At 39.7% G+C, this 17,128-nt stretch overlaps 1 non-coding gene across 1 annotated transcript; it reads right to left on the reverse strand.

The window, feature by feature from the left end:
- Positions 1-15,995: 15,995 nt before the first annotated feature.
- On the reverse strand, positions 15,996-16,133 carry LOC141423713 (small nucleolar RNA SNORA13). Its single transcript, XR_012448534.1, has one exon. It is a non-coding gene; the product is annotated as a small nucleolar RNA SNORA13 (small nucleolar RNA).
- Between the last annotated feature and the right edge of the window lie 995 nt (positions 16,134-17,128).

A 17,128-nucleotide genomic window follows, 5' to 3' on the forward strand; every position in this document is an offset into this window, starting at 1 on the left:
TTCCCTAAAGCCCACTTACAAGCTGTGAGATTTGGGTCAATCACTTCCTCTCCCTGAGTCTCAGTCCCCCCATATATAAAATAGGGACGGTAATAGTACGTATCTCTTAGGATTATCAAAAAGATTAAATAAAATAAACCATGTAAAATTATCTGCAGTATGGGAAACAATATAGACCTGTGTATTAAAAGTGACTTTAAAGTGGCTTTTGGGGGAAAGACATAGTTTTGTTCATATAATACAGTATACTAAGTATAATAGTATTTAACTAACCTTGAAAAAATATAAAATACATAGCTCTAAAGAAAAAAAATTAGTTATCTTTGAACACTGGTTCCCAGAAGAGAAATAAAACATCATAAATTGACTGGTAAATTAAGTCTTCCATCACACATGTGGTAATATAAAGGCAAATTAAATGCAAGTACCAAAAACTGAGTTACAGGGGCTAGGAGTTTACCTCAGTGTAAACTGCTTAGTATGTGTGTGGCACATACCACCATGTCCATGTACTGTCTTTTTAAAATTTCTTTTGGGGTACTGAGGATCAAACCCAGGGTGGTACTCATGTTAGGCAAGTGCTTTACCATAAAACTATATTCCCATTCCCTGTTTTGCTTTTGAACCATGAATTATGCTAGAAAAGCAAAACGAACCAGCTCCACATTATAAAGTGAAATAAAAATTACTACAGGGCTAATATAAACTCTGCCCCGATGAACAAGTACACTTGTTCTAAGATAATTCCTTAGGGATGTTTTAGGTTTCCACACCCCGCCATTAGGAGGGTATTGTAATTGCTATTGTCTGGCATTCACTGAACTCACTGCTTCCTGGTGATGGACTTTTTATCAGTAGTACTTAATTTGGCATGGCATGATTTTTAGATATCTTTTTCAGTGGGAAAAATACATAGTATACATTAACCATACGATAGTCTAAATCATTTATGCACAATTTGAACCCCAGAGAAATTCTTTTCCAATGGAATAACCTGAGCCCCTCTATAACTTATTTCAGTGCTTTAAAAAAATGTGGTCCATGGAACACCTGCATCAGGATCCCTTATGGGGCTTGTTAAAAATCCAAGGTCACAGTCTCTGTCCCTTAATCCCCTCCAAAGTTTACTGGGTTCAATGCTCCGTACCAAGAAAAATAAAATAAATGAACGCAAAAATGTTTATTGATGGCTTGTGCTCAATAATTTTTTATTGACTCGATGCGATAAAAAAATCAGAAATCACTGACCCATAAGGCAGTTGGGCATACAAAGCAGAGTAAAGGAGATGGTAGTTTGCTGAGCAATTTCTCAATTGTGTGCTAGTTACTTGTCATGCACCTATTGTTTTGGGGACTAGGAGAGTGAGACTGTAACAAAGGAATACTCTGCTGCTGGCAATTAAGAAGTTCCAAAGCAAACCACCTCACTGTGGCCCTGGTCAGCTGCTTTTCGGTTCCCCTGCCACCCAGGTGGAGGGGTTGGTGGGACACATTAGAGTCAGACACACTTCCAAACAAGCCTCTTGTTAGCTTTATGGTTTGAGAAAATAATTTTAACCCATCGGAGTCTCTATTTCCTCATTTGCATGAGAATGAAATGAAATAACACAAAGCACCCACTGTAGTGCCTGGGGCACAGTGGGCATTCAACATATTAGGTTTGCCTTGCTTCCCTGATCTCTCTTTTGTAGACCTCTCTGCATCTACTGAGCACCCTGAGCCTGTAAGAAATAGCCAAGAGAAATACTACATGGCATAAATCTTGCCAAATCAAAAACAAAAACCAAACCAGGGAAATTATGATGCAAGGGAACCATGCTGGATGATACTGTCTAAAAAGGAACTCTTGAAATATACAGAGGGCTTGATTCTCTATCACACACACCCAAAGAAAGGAAGATGTGTCATCCCAAATTTTGGTGCTGGCCTCCAGATGGGTATCCCTAAAGGAAAGAACCTTCCAGTGTCTCCCTCTGTTGGAGTTCTTCTACTTGATTGCACATTCTGGCATTTGACAGCAGTCACACTGGGCAGGCAGGAAGTAGGTGACAGAGTACCCAGGAAGAGGACTCTGCTGAGCCAGCCTTGGCCTCTTTCCCAGGCTTGGTAAAGACCACTGCTATGACTAGATGACTTCAGAAACTTCCTTTTTGGCTTGTGCAGCTGGCATGGGGATTATTTTCCCAGTCAGTTGGTAATAAGCCAGGGTGAAGTCAGATACAGGAAAGACCAGGTGGCACAGGAAATTCATGTCCAATATACTTGATGAGTTTTAAGAAAGTTCACTGGATTATCCCCTTCTCTCCCAAAATATCATTTGTAGATAAAATCGGTAATAGGTTGTACAATGGCCCCAGAGGCACCCAGCTCCTGATATCTGGAACCTGGGAATGTTATCTTATTCGACAAAAAAAAGAGTTCTATAGATATGACCAAGTTAAAACCTTGGAGATGGAAGGGTTATTCTGAGCTATCTGGGTAAGCTCTCTGCAATCACAAGAGTTCTTTTAAGAGAGACAGAGGGAGATGTGATACAGACGTGCAGCATTTGAAGCCACATGCTATACTGCTGGCTTTGCAGACAGAGTAAGTGACCAGTTAAGAAGGAATGCAGGAATGCTGCCCTGGAGGCTAGAAAAAGCAAGATAGATTCTCTGCTAGACTTGCAGGGTCTATCCCACTCTGCTGACCCAGAGACACTGACTCTGGACTGACTCTGGCTTCACAACTATGAAGGGAACAAATGTTGTTTCAGCAGCAAAGCAGCTGCAAAAAACTAATGCAGATCATTCATTATTCTAGTGCAAATCTCCCTCCCCAACAAGACACAGCTTTAGAGAGGGAGCTTGTCCTTCTCATCTCCCTTTGGGAAGGCATGGTTGATGTGTTGAGAATCAATATTGAGTCCATCCCTCAATGCACAGGACCCTCTGAGGTTCTGTTTTGCTTTGTTCTGTGCTGGAGATGGAACCCAGGGTTTTTAATGAGCAATCTGGAAGCACAGCTCTGGATTACAGAGGCTTCTGGCTCAGGCACAGCCATATTGGCACAGGGGTCCAATGCTTCATGTATGGATTTTCAACCAGTTTAGCAAATCAAATTGGTCTGCTTTTCCTTGGATCCCCTTCAAAAGTTGCAGTAGTTCTTTTTCCTTTGCCAAGATAATCTGCCTTTGTCTTGCAAAAATTTGTCACATCTGTGATATCTCTTCTGTTATTCTCTTATAGACTCAGTGCCATTTTAGGAAATGTAAGAGAGAAATAAACGCACATGATTAATCCGTTTATTTAATAAGAAATCAGCCTTTACTTTTGAGGTTCAATTTGTGTATAATTATATCTCTTCAGGCAACAATAATGGAAGTTTAAAAAGTTCTTTTGTAGGGAAGGCAAAACTTTACCACTACCCTCTTATGGTCTCCCCTGGGCTTAAGAATTAAATTGACATGAGATAAATTAACAGGAGAAGAGCACACATTTAATATAAGCTTTACGTGACTCAGGAGCCCTCATTAGGAAATGAAGACCCAAGGAAGTAGCAACATCCAAATGCTTCAATATTAGATTGCACAAAGAAAGGCAATTATAGAACACTAATTAAATTATATGGGAAGTTAAAGGAAAATAGGAATTATTTCAACAGATTTGGTTTGTACAAAACTCTTGACTATGCCTCCCCACTGAAGAACACTCATCTCTCCTGGTCAAGGAAGGCATCTTTAGTCTCCTGTGGTCAGGAAGAGGAGGGGGTGGTACAATGCCTTTCTTGCATTGCCACTTTTTAATGCTTTCAGCTGAAAACAATTTTTATACCAAAGTGGCACATTTGGGGGGAACCTCTTCTGCCATCTTGACCTTCTCCAATTCTTTTAATTTCAAAAGAGAAGTTTAGTTTTTCTTGTCTGTTTGTGCAGTTTTCACCTCTTCATACTGTTCCTTATGAGTCTTTCTGCTTAAGCCATTTCCATAGCACAGTTTACAGTGCTCAGTTAGTATCAGTGTAGATGACTGCCACTGTTTTAAATCCAGTTTTTTGTTTGTTTGGGTTTTGTTTTTTGGTTTTTTTTGGTGGGACTGGGGTTTGAACCATGGTTTCCGACTTGCTAGGGCAGGTGTTCGATGGCTTGAGTCATGCCTCCAGTCCGCTTTTATTTATTTATTTTATTATTCATATGTGAATACAATGCTTGGGTCATTTCTTCCCCCTCCCCCTCACTCCCTCCCTCCCTTACCACCCACTCCGCCCCCTCCTTTTCCCCCCCACCCCCTCGATACCCGGCAGAAACTATTTTGCCTTTATCTCTAATTTTGTTGAAGAGAGAGTATAAGCAAAAATAGGAAGGAACAAGGGTTTTTGCTAGTTGAGATAAAGATAGCTATACAGGGAGTTGACTCACATTAATTTCCTGTGCGTGTGTGTTACCTTCTAGGTTAATTCTTTTTGATCTCACCTTTTCTCTAGTTCCTGGTCCCCTTCCCCTACTGGCCTCAGTTGCTTTTAAGGTATCTGCTTTAGTTATTCTATGTTGAGGGCAACAAATGCTAACTAATTTTTTAGGTGTCTTACCTATCCTCATACCTCCCTCTGTGCTCTCGCTTTTATCTTGTGCTCAAAGTCCAATCCCCTTGTTGTGTTTGCCCTTGATCTAATGTCCGCATATGAGGGAGAACATACGATTTTTGGTCTTTTGGGCCAGGCTAACCTCACTCAGAATGATGTTCTCCAATTCCATCCATTTACCAGCAAATGATAACACTTCGTTCTTCATGGCTGCATAAAATTCCATTGTGTATAGATACCACGTTTTCTTGATCCATTCATCAGTAGTCCTCCAGTCCTTTTTGTCCTTGTTATTTTGGAGATAGGGTCTTGCTTTTTGCCCAGGCTGGCCTAGATGGCAATCTCCCTGTTTTAATGCTTTCTGCTGTAGTTGGAATGACAGAGGTGTACCATGCCCAGCTTTTTTTCTGTTGAGATGGGGTCTTGTGAAGGAGTATTTTATTTATTTATTTATTTGCCTGAGCTGGCCTGGAACTGGGATCTTCCCGATCTCAGCCTTGCATGTAGGTGGGATGAAAGCACACACCACCATACCCAGATATTGGTTGAAATAGTGTCTCATGAGCTATTTTCCCAGGCTGGCTTCAAACTATAATCCTGATCTCAGCCTCCCAAGTAACTAAGATCATAGGTGCCTGGCTTTAAACCCTGTTCTTCAGCTTTAATCTTCTAAATATTTCTATCCCATCGCTCCAAATTTGATTTAATTATCTTTAACCCCTTTCTGAAATTTTAGCCTCCCCAATTCCCTACTTTGTTGAAAACTTTCATTGATATTTTCCAGTTGGCAGAATCACCTGTGAGGCATTTCATGCTTCCCAGCTCCTAGCAGGGTGTGCTTTCCACTTCTGAATGGCTTCTGCCCTTTGTTCTGCACCATAGCTGTCATGGTTTGAATATGAAATGTATCCCCCAAGCTCATGTACTGAGGGTGTGGTTGACACCTGATGGGATATTGGGAAGTGACTGGATCCTGAAGGCTCTAACCTAATCAGTGGATTAATCCCTTGATGGAGCCAAAGTATGATGGCGTTATAGGAAAGTGGTGGAAGGTATAGGTTGGGCCTACCTGGAGGAATAGATCACTTGAGGTGTGTCTTTAGGTGCTTACTTGCCTTGGCACCTTGGTATATTCTCTTTCTGTGCTTCCTGTCCATTATGAGATGAGTAGCTTTTCCCATGATGCTCTGCCTCAGAAACAGTGGAGCTGGACATAATTGGCAGACAACCACTCCCTCTAAGTTGTTATGTCAGGTATTTGGTCACAGAGACAGAAAAGTAACTAACAAAATAATCAACTGATTGCTCCCTGTGCCACCATCTCAGGCCGATTCCTTGAAGCCGCTGGCCTCATTTCCTGAGAGTCTCCATTTCTCCCTTCCTCCCTCGCTCTTCAATGTCAACACACTGATCTTTCACTGGGCTTTTTGTCTTCACCCCACCTTCCCCAGTGTGTCTGCTGTTGTTTACCACCCAAACTTTTCAGACTGATTTTCAAGGCTAAAATTGCTACTCATATTTAATACTTGTTGTATGCTTTCTGTGCATCAAGCCTATACTTTTTTTTTAATTCTTTTTATTTATTTACCAGACTTGTGAGATAAGTACTGCTATTACCTTATCGCTCCACTTCACAAGAAGGTGAAGTGACTTGCAAGGCTGGCTGCACAGCTTGTGAGTAGCCATGCTGGGGTCTGCACTCAAGCAGTCTGCCTCTGGAGCTTTGCAAAGTTTGTAATCTCACTTTGCTTAAAGCTCCTCAGACAAAGTCCCTTATTTGCACCCTACCTTAGAATCTGGATGGGATCCCAGACCCACTGCAACTAACTCCCTTTTTCTCTCATTCCTTCCTCACATCCTAGACACCCAATAATTCTTGTGGTTTTCAGTTTTGGCCTTCAAAGTACTTGGGGACCTGTGAATCTTGTGACCGAGTCATTGGAGAGGTTGCAGCTGAAGTAATTGAAGGTCTACTCTTAACCTTCACATTTATCTTGCCCTCTTGTTACCACGCTGCTAGGCTTGAACACATGCCCAGTGAGTCCAAAGTCCTAAGGTTATTTTATTTATTTTCTTAGCATGAACTTGTTAATTGGCCCATTTCCCTCTGCTTCTCTGTACCATGGGCAGGACTGCTGAAATGAACTTGAACTGAATGTTTCAAAATATTAGTGGTTAAGTACTTTTTTGGTTGGCTTTTTTTTTTAAAGAGGTAAAAACTTTAAAAAATTACACGTGACATAAAATTTACCAAATTAATCATCTTTAAATCATTAGATTAGTAATGTTAAGTGTATTCACACTACTGTGCCACAGAACTTTAACAATCAAACAATTTTGAAACAATACAGTTCTAGGTATTATTGTTTTGTTAGGGAAGAATAAAATACCTCAAATGTTGTGAATTTAGCTAACTAGAAAATATCAGTAGGGAATTAATTTGGAAGTAGGAAATTCAGGAAGCTAGATACAGGGAATTTGGGAGGCTGAAATTTTGGGGAACATTTAATGGAGTTAATGGGTTGTAGCATTATGCATAATTACTTTTTGTTACTATGTTAAATTTGATGGCTTTCTTGTATTGTATATGTATTGCTTTTATTTGCCAGTAATGAAATAAATAGAAATGTGAAAATGTGATTTGTCAGAATCAAAATGGAGTCAACTCTAACACCAACAAAAAAGTAATTAAAGCCAGCAGGTTGTGAAGGAAAGGTTCTTACACATGACTGCCTGATATTTACAATCACAAAAGACTTCAAGAACCACAAGCTTAGAGAGAATGTACTGCAACCTTGTACAAAAAGTATATCTAAAAAGGTCATCTGTCCAGCAGCTGTCTGTTTAACCTCAGACTTGATGCCACTCTTGTTATTAATCATTGTAGCAAAGGAAAATGGCTTCAAAATATCTGATGTGTTCCTGCTCTTTTTCTTCTTAAAAACATCCCCTTGCCCTAATCTCTTGGAATATGCCCATAGTTTACTATAGCATGTGTGTTTCCATTGCAATGCTCTGCAAAGGTATGCCCAAATAAATATTTTCATCTCTGGAGAATCTCTCTTTTGTTTTTTTCTTTTAAAATATTTTTTGATCGGGTAGTTTGTTTTTTTTTTTTTTTTTTAGTTTCACAGAAATGTAGAATAGCTTCTTGACAGGAGTCAAATACTGTTATGACTTTATGCTATTGTGGTCACGTCAGTTACTTCCACAGATGTTTGGTAAGGGAACTTTCCTGATCTTACCAAAGATGATACACTTTTAGATGTTTAGACACAGAGGGTCAGGGAAGCTTCTGACAGCTGAGGTAACTTGTGGTCATCCCATTAACCTAGGCCTTCCTAGTATTTTTAGACTTCCTGGCTAGCACATCTTGTCCAATGCATAGAACCGCAGATTAAGACATCCTTTACTGCCACCTTATGTTGAATTTGAGGAACTGCACCTATTTAAACTGCTTTTGTTACTAGACTTCGCTATTCTCTCCATGATTTAATGACATAGAGAAACTATTTTTTGTACTATACACCACTAATTTTCCTTCTGCCTTCACATTCATTATAATGTGAAGTGGTGATTTTATTGTTGATACTAGGATTCATGATTCTTTCAAATACTTGCTTGTACAAATATTTGTGTGAAACTTACATACATTTGTGTCAGATTCTCTTTCTGTTTATGTCATAGGATTTCCTAAAGCTAGTTTGGGATGATGCACATAAAAGCACTTTTGTATCTGACATGGTTGACAGGGGTAGACAGAACCAGGAAGTAACGACCAAATTGAAGGAGGAAAAAAACCATCATGGTTGATCACTAGTAGCAATGACAGCCAACACATACAAGTACTTACTAAGCACCAGGCCCGGAGCTTGGTACTTTCTATGCAGTAGTTACTGAATCCTCCCATAGCAATATGAGGTGACTACAATCACTATCTTCATTTTGAAGACCAGGAAATGGAGGCACAGAGAGATTTAGCAACTTGTTTAAAGTTACACAGTCAAGTAGCCAAGTCAAGATTTGAATTTTGAACCTATGCATTTTAGACACAAAGCATAGTCATTAGGTGCTACTGCCTTTAGCTGTAAGAAAGCAGAAGTAACTAGTTCTTATTTATTGAGCAATTACGGTGTGTGGTAAGTGCCTCATCTTACTTAATCCTCAAAACAAGTTTATGAGGGTGGTATTGATTATCTTATTTTAAAATTAGGAGCCTAGTCTTAAGGAGGTTAGGTAACTTGTCCAAGATCACAGAACTGTTAATATGTGAATGTAGATTTGTCTGATTCCAGAGCCCTAGCTCTCCCTCCCTCCCTTCCTTTTCTTTTCTTGTGTGCTTTGGATCAAACCCAGGGCTTGTGCATGCTAGGCAAGCACCCTACCACTGATCTTCTTTCCTTCCTTCCTTCCTTCCTTCTCCCTCTCTCTTTCTCTATTTTTGTCTCTCTCTTTATCCCTTTCTGTCTCTCTCTTTCTTTCTTTTGATACAGAGCTTTGTTATGTAGTTTAGGCTGGCCTCAAACTTTCTATGTAGCCCAGTTGTCCTGAAAGTCATGATCCTCCTTCCTCAGCCTCTCAAGTGCTCAAATTATAAGCATGTAGCACCATGCCCAGCAAGATCTCCAATTCTTAACTCCACAATCATGTGGACTTTCCAAGCATTACCTAATTACCATGTGATAAAAAGAAAAAAAGAGAGGTGGAGGTAGTGAATCCAAGTATGTTATATTTGATACATTGTAAGAACCTTTGAAAAATGCCACAATGTACCTCCATCTAGCACAATAATAAAGGAAAAAAAGACAATAAAAATTCTCTTATCTAATATGTGGGACTAGATGTGTTTCAGATTTCATATTTCTTTTGGATTTTGAAATATTTGCATATACATAATGAGATATCTTGGAGATGGGACCCAAATCTAAATAAGAAATTTATTTATGTTTCATATATACCTTATACATACAGACTGAAGGTAATTTTATACAATATGTTTTAATGGGACAACATTTTGACAGCCACCTGTTTCATGAGATCAGATGAGGATTTTTCTAGTTGTAGCATCATGTCAGCACTCAGAAAATTTTGGGTGTTGAAGCATGTTGGAGTTCATATTTTTTGAAGTGGAGATGTTCTGTCTGTATTGTAAAACTGGGCAGAGCAGGTGAGCTGCACTCCACATGCCCTTGTTTTTCAAAATGAATCTTAGTGGGACTCTTTCTACAATGCATACCTATGTCTTGCCTTTTTAAAAAAAATTGAATTTCTTCTTGATCCTTGGAGAAAACCATTATGGAGTTCGGCCATTATATACTAGTATATTGCTCTACCTGAAAATTGTAGGGCCATTTGCCCATTGACAAAATGGACCCAAACTGCCATACTTTTTTGATACCTTATATCTGTATTTTCACTCTGCCCTCCAGATGTCAGATTGTTATTTCTGATTGCCTTTGATGTATTTCCACTGGTAACCCATATTTCACCTCTAACATCAATATGTTGTGTATGACTATGAGAAAAAGAACTGAGATAAAAAGAGAACTGAGAAATGGGAATGACCAAGAGACAAGAGACTCTTTCAAAGAAGGTTCAAGGGTCTTTCCTATGAGTTAAAGATAGGAGTCCTAGTGAACAACTGCTATTCAATCTATTTAAAATTTTGGATACTTTTTTGTATACTACATTTCTCATCTGCATTCTGGATAGATGAAATAGCTGGACAGCAGGGTTCTGAAGAGATGAAATGTTATCATATATGGGAATAAAATGGCTATTTGGACTTCATGGACCATCTTGGTATATGTAATTCTTAATATCTGTTCACACATTTCATCTAGGAATTTGGAAAACCATTTTCTTTAGAGTTGTTAATGTAAGCACTTGCCTTTCTATTTATACCATAATTGCTTTTCTGCCATCTCATTTTTCAAGAGTGCTCAAAAACTGCTCTCGGAAGTCTTGTGCTAGTTGACTAATGGCTTCTGTCCCTTTTGTGGTAAGACTGATAACCATGTGCCCAACTACGAGTGGTTACCTGTTTTGTACCATTTGTAACTTTTATCTCTGGTGCCATGGCCTGATCTCTTTCTATTCCAAGAGCATCTCAGGTGAGATGTAGTGACTGCAACTAAAGCACTGAGTGGCAGAGGACACCACAGTCCCACTGGGGATGGAGGCAGAGATCAGGATTGCTGATCTAGGTTAGAAACAGGACTTTGATTATTTGGGGCAGTGGTGCTTCCTAGAACAGCCTAGGGCTGGGGGTGAGAGGAGAGGAGGATCGGGCAGCTCTTCACTCAGGACTCTTGCTAGAGGACTGGCTGTGACAAATAAGAAGCCAGATCCTTTGGGAAGCCAGACTGGGAGAGCAGGGCTTGGGTCTATATACCCAGGGCACTGGTCTCCTAGCCTGGAATATGAGTAGGGGTCCTCATGGTCTTTCACTAAGCTTAATGGAAATACCTCGCATTTCTCTGCAGTCTCCTCTCTAGATATGTTAGTTCAGCTTTTTCTTAAGGGAAGTTATATAACTATAACTAACTTAGGAGGGAAAAAGAATTTATTAGAGTGTGTTAAGTGATAATCAGAGAAAAGACCTACAAGCTATTTTATACAAAGCATCCAGAGCAATATAATATAATACAAGTCATTTCAAGTCTTTCCACACTAAGAACTTTTCATCACACTTGAACAAAACCCCAACAGGCCCTGTGCTTTCTGGCCTTGCCCCCTTACCTGGTGTCTCTGCTACCCACTTCTCACTCAGTCTGTTCCAAGCACCCAGCCTCTCTGCTGTGGTTCTGAGCACTGCTTGCCTCTCTTGCCTCAAGGCCTTTGAACTCTCACTTGCCTAAGAAGCACTCTGGCAGGATTTTGTGTAGTTCACCTCTTTAAATCTGTGCAGATCCACTTACCTGTTTATCATCTCTTCTTCAAGTAGAATGCCAGCTGCCTGATGACTTTATTGCTGCCTTCTAGTTAACTCTAGCTAAGTGAGCAAGTAGGTTATGGGTTATAGGTAGTTCCAGGAACTTCAGTTGCAGAACTGTCTCTATGGCATTGCACCTGAACAGCAGAATGAAATATGTCAAACTTAATTTTTCCTAAAAAGCAACAAAGAACAAACAACAGAGTGAACAATTACTATGCAAGATTTGCATAGACTTCTTGATTTCTTTGACTGTTGACATAGAAGAGACAGCTATGAGGCTGAACTAGAAGTGTCAAATTTGAAGCCAGGGCATGAAATGGATGTCCTGATAAATAACATCCTGTTCCTCCTTGAACTAGTAACAGCATAAAAATGAGCTGAAAGTAAGCCAGTTCTTGAATGGTCTACATCTTTCTGATCCTATTTGGGCAGCCTGGAAAATTCCAAGGCTAGGTGGTACTCTGACCACTAGTGTCTCCAGGTATGCAAGCAAAAATAACACTTGAAAGATTATAATGCTACCATTGCCCTTAAATTAGTCCTACCAATAACTTTTTGTTTCACATTAGATTTTATAAGTTAAAGATCCATTCTGTAAGTTCTAGGATAATCACTAATAAAAATATTTTGAAGTAGTGTATATCTTTCAAATAAATAGGAAAAATAGCAGAAAAATAGACAAAACAAAACCCAGTAATAGCTGTATACAAGTAGACAAGAGAGGAGAATAAGAAAAAGGAATGTAGAGCCAGCAGATAAATAGAAAGACAACAGTAGTTACATTAAGTGTAAATGAACCAAATGCTCCAATTAAAAATTTTATGTATGATTGTATATATTTTTTTTCTTCAAGCAACATACCTGAAGGATAAAGATGATAGGATACAGAAAGTAGAAAGTAAATTTTAATCCCTCCTTCTCCCTAGTTGTTTTTTCTAAAAATTGAACCACTTATATTAGTATCTGATCAAATAGAATTTAGGTTGAAGGAGGCAGTAAAAGATAGAAAGACCTCCCATGTTGATGGATTGGGAGAATTAATATTATTAAGATGGTCAAAGATTCAGTGCAATCTTGCACAAAATACCAATGACATTCTTTACAGAACTAGAAAAGAACCCCTAAAATTCATATGGAAACATGCATGCACGCGTGTGCACGCACACACACACAGGGAGCCAAAGCAACTTTGAGAAAAAAGAGCAATTCTAGAGGTATTATAATGTCTTATTTCAAAATATACTACAGAGCCATAGTAACAGAAATAGCATGGTATTGGCTTAAAGACAGATGTGTAGATCAACAGAACGGAAGACCCAGAAATAACCCATGTACCTGTAGCCAACTGATCCTTGACAGAGGTGTCAAAAATATTCACTGGTGAAAGGACAGCCTCTTTAATAAATGACACTGTGAAAACTGGATGTCCACATGTAGAAGACTGGAAATAGACCCCTATCTCTCACCCTGTAAAAAAACCAACTCAAAAGAGACCAAACATCTTATTGTAAGATCTGAAACATTGAAACTACTAGAAGAAAACATAGGGGAAACACTTCAAAATATTGGCACAGATACCGATTTTCTGGGTAGGACTCCAGTAGCTCAGGAAATAAAAACAAGAATTGACAAATGGGATTGAGTTAAATTAAAAAGCTTCTGCACAGCTAAGGAAATAATCAACCTACAGAATGGGAGAAAATCTTTACCAGGTATTCACATGAGAGAAGACTGACATCAAGAATATAGAGCAAACCAAAAATCTAATTAATTAAATAAAATGAACAATTAACCTGAATAGGTATTTCTCAAGAGAAGAAATACAAATGGTCAATAAATATAAGAAAAATACTCAGTATTTTTAGCTCTCAGGGAAATGCAAATCGAAGCTATATTAAGATTCCATCTCACCCTAATCAGAATGGCTTATTATTAAAAAAAAAAAGAAACGGCAAAAAAATGATGATGAGGATGTGGAAAAATGGAATCCTGTATACTGTTGGTGAGAATGGAACATAGTACACCCACTATTGAGAACAGCATGCAGGTTCCTTGAAAAACTAAAAATAGGACTTTCATATGACTCAGCTATATCACACCTGGGTACATAGCTGAAGATAATGAAATCAGCACACCAAGAGATACCTGCATACCCATCTTTATTGTGGCACTATTCACAATAGCCAAGACATGAAATCAGCTCAGGTGCCTGTAAACAGACAAATGGATAAAGAAAACATGATGCATAAAACAATGGAATACTATTTAGTCATAAAGAAGATGAATCCTGTCATTTTCTGGGAAATAGTTGTAAGTGGAGGACATCAAGTTGAATGAAATAAGTCAGATACAGTAAGACAAGTATCACATGTTTTCACTCATTTGTGGAAACTAAAGGAAAAAAATCCCAACCCAAAGACCTGAAAGTAGAAGAGGAACTATCTGGGACTAGAATGGGAGATGGGGAGAGAGGAGGGAGAACGAGAACAGGAGAGAGAAGGCAGAAGGAAGGATGGACATGATCAATGCATGATACATGCATGTTTACAAATGTCACAATGAAGTCCAAAAGCATTGGTAGGGTTAAAGGGTTTTACTTCATAATGATAAAAAGTTCTATAGTTTCATGCTCTTAGTATGATAACATCAATATGTATAAAGCAAAACTAAGAGTTATAAAGAGAAATTCACCATCATAGCAGAGATTTCAATGCATCTTTTTCACTCATTGATAAATCTGGATGGCAATAAGAAGTGTGCAAATGGTTTGAGCAATGATTGACACATTTGGCCAAACAGAGTATATCATTGACTACTGAATATTCTGCAATGTTTCTACAGTCATGGAGAATACACTATGGAAACTGACAACAAAGATGGGTACAGTGATTCAGGTATAGAATCCCATCTACTTAGTGGGATTCCTACTTGGGAAAGAGATCAAAAGGATCATGGCTTGAGGCCAGCCTAGGCAAAAAGTTCCCAAGACCCCCATCTCAACCAATGTTTGGGTGCAGTGGTGCACACTTGTAATCCCAGGCATATAGGAAAGCACACATAGGAGGACTGCAGTCTAGGCTAGCCTGGATATGAAGTGAGACCCTATCCAGAAAACAACTAATGCAAAAAGGGTTGGAGGTAGAGTTCCTGTCGAGCAAGCACAAGTTCAACCTTTAGTACTGCCAAAAAAATAAAAAAAAATCAACAGCTCACTGAAGTCATAAAGAAGGTTGTAACAAATTGAACAGAGCAGAAGTCATATATAAAATGTTCTCTAGTACAATAATTTATGCTATAAGTCAATAAAAGATAAATTTAGAAAACCATCATCTGTTTGGACTTTAATCAGCGTGCATCTATGTAACTTATAGGTCTAAAAGAAATTACAAGGTATATTAGAAAATATTTTTATCTGAAAAATCATGAAAATGCTACAAATTAAATTTCATAAGATTAGGTAAGATCAATATTTAGCAGAAGCTTTATTGTCTTAAATGTACACATTAAGAAAGCAAAAAAAAGTTGAAAATTATTTAGTCATGTGTTGATCTCAGGAAGTTAGAAAGTAGGAGAATACCAAGGAAAGATTTGACAAAGGTAATACACACGGCAAACATTTCTCCTGTAGCTCCATGTCCTGCATCCAGGGCACGCACTTGCGTGATGTGAGCTCCAGAGGGCTTGGGTGGCTTTAGCTCATGTGGCCTCTCTCTTGGGCTAGCTCTCCTTTCTGCCTGTAGCTTTCCTGGCATATGTAACTTTCTGAGGTCTCCACTGCAGCTTTTGCTTCACTCATAGCTTCACACACCACCCCATTAGGGGCTGTCTGAGGGACTCTGACTCTGCCATACACTGTCTGGCTTCTGTCCTTCCTTTGAAATCTCAACGGAAGCCTCCGTGATCCTGTAACTTGCATTCTGCATGCCTGTTAAACCAGCCCCATATGGATGATGCCAAAGTCTGCAGCCAGCAGGAGCAGTAGCCAGGCCTCCTTGGGCTACAGCCATCTGATTGCTTGGATGGCCAAACATAGGGAAGCATCTCCCTAGGTGGCCCTGTGTGAGCAGGGTGCACTGGGCTCTCTTCTTTCAAAGGAGTTTATACCTTTACACCCTTCAGACTGACTAATTCCTGAGATGCCCTCAAGACATCTTTCCTATTTTTCTGGTCCAAAGTACTTGATTTCCCCCTCCTCCTACTTCTCCTGTTCTTCTTCCTTCTCCTCCTCCTTTTGTGGGACTGGGGTTGAACTCAGGGTTTCCAGCCTGCAAAGCTCTACTTGAGCCACACCTCCAATCCATTTTGCTCTGGTTATTTTGGAGATTGGGGGAGGGGGGCGCTCTTCAACTATTTGCTTGGGCTGGCCTTGAACCATGATCCTCTCGATCTCAGTGTTACGGGGCTGAGTAATCTAAGAAGACACTAGTCCAGAAGACTCAGTCCTTGTGTCACCTGAATAGAGACACAAACTGCAAAATTTTATTATTTTTTTTTCATGAACTGTTGCTTATGCAGGACCTACACCAAAGACACCAAATGTAGTGGTAGGAAAAGAGTGTAAAGCATTTATTTATGCTTTTTTTTGATGCCACATTCACTAACTAGTTTCCAAAAGAGAACAGGCAACACAAAGGCTGCATAAAAACCGCTCTGGTCTATCCACGGCAAAAGGCTGAGTGTAATTGTTGAAAGGGAGCTAACCCAGCTCTTGACTTCCTCGTAGGAATCAAAATCAGATTTGTGTTTCAAACAGCTGGTTATAATTCCTTAAACCACGGCATCACGCACAAACCATGAACGTTTACCTAAAAGGCTGGAGATGCGCATTAAGTTCCTGTAAGTCCTGCACCTGGAAACAGATGCAATGGCGCGGGTCTCAAACGGCCCTTGGCTTCTGCTTCACACTGGGGTGGGGTGGACGCAGAGGTGGTGACACTAGGGCCTGTCCTGCTCACAGGACAAACATCTCTGCTGGTATTTAAGGCTCCCTGGCCATCCATAAAAGCAAATCTACTTCATCGCCCATTTCCCAGGAGGTTTTATAGGCCGGAGGCCTCCCGGTGGATCGCCAGACCCCAAGTGGTCCAGCTCCCCTGTCTCGCTCCCAACCCCACTCCCTGCGTGGAAGACCCCCACCCAGCGCAGGTGTGTGGGGGGAAAGATGCAAAACTTTATTGAAAGAAAAAAGTAAGGAAAAAGAAAAGAAAAGCACTGCCAGAAAAGCAGTGGACCTCTACTCGATGGCAATGAGGCACTGATTAAAAAAACTTTTTTGAAAAGAGAAGAGAAGGGAAGAGAAGAAAAGAAAAGAAAAGAGAAAAGCACCTCAAGGGAAGCAATGGGCCCTTGCCAGGTGGCACATTAGCATTGATTTCTTTGTTTAAGGCCAATTTCTAAGTTGTAAGGGGAGAAAAATCTGGGCAGTCCTTAGGAAGGGGCTAGGGTATCTGGCAGGTTTACTTAACACTGCCTTGTCACATAACAAGGGGTATTCTGTGCATGTGCTTATGCTAATTTTTAGGATTTTAATTGTATGTATGAGATGTGACCAATATTCATGAGGTCCTAAGTAGGACTTGGCCCAGGAGGTTAAATTGGGGGCAGGCCTTTTTTTTTTTTTTAAACATGTAA

This window comes from Castor canadensis, chromosome 5 (assembly GCF_047511655.1).
Source record: "Castor canadensis chromosome 5, mCasCan1.hap1v2, whole genome shotgun sequence".
Classification (NCBI taxonomy): domain Eukaryota; kingdom Metazoa; phylum Chordata; class Mammalia; order Rodentia; family Castoridae; genus Castor; species Castor canadensis.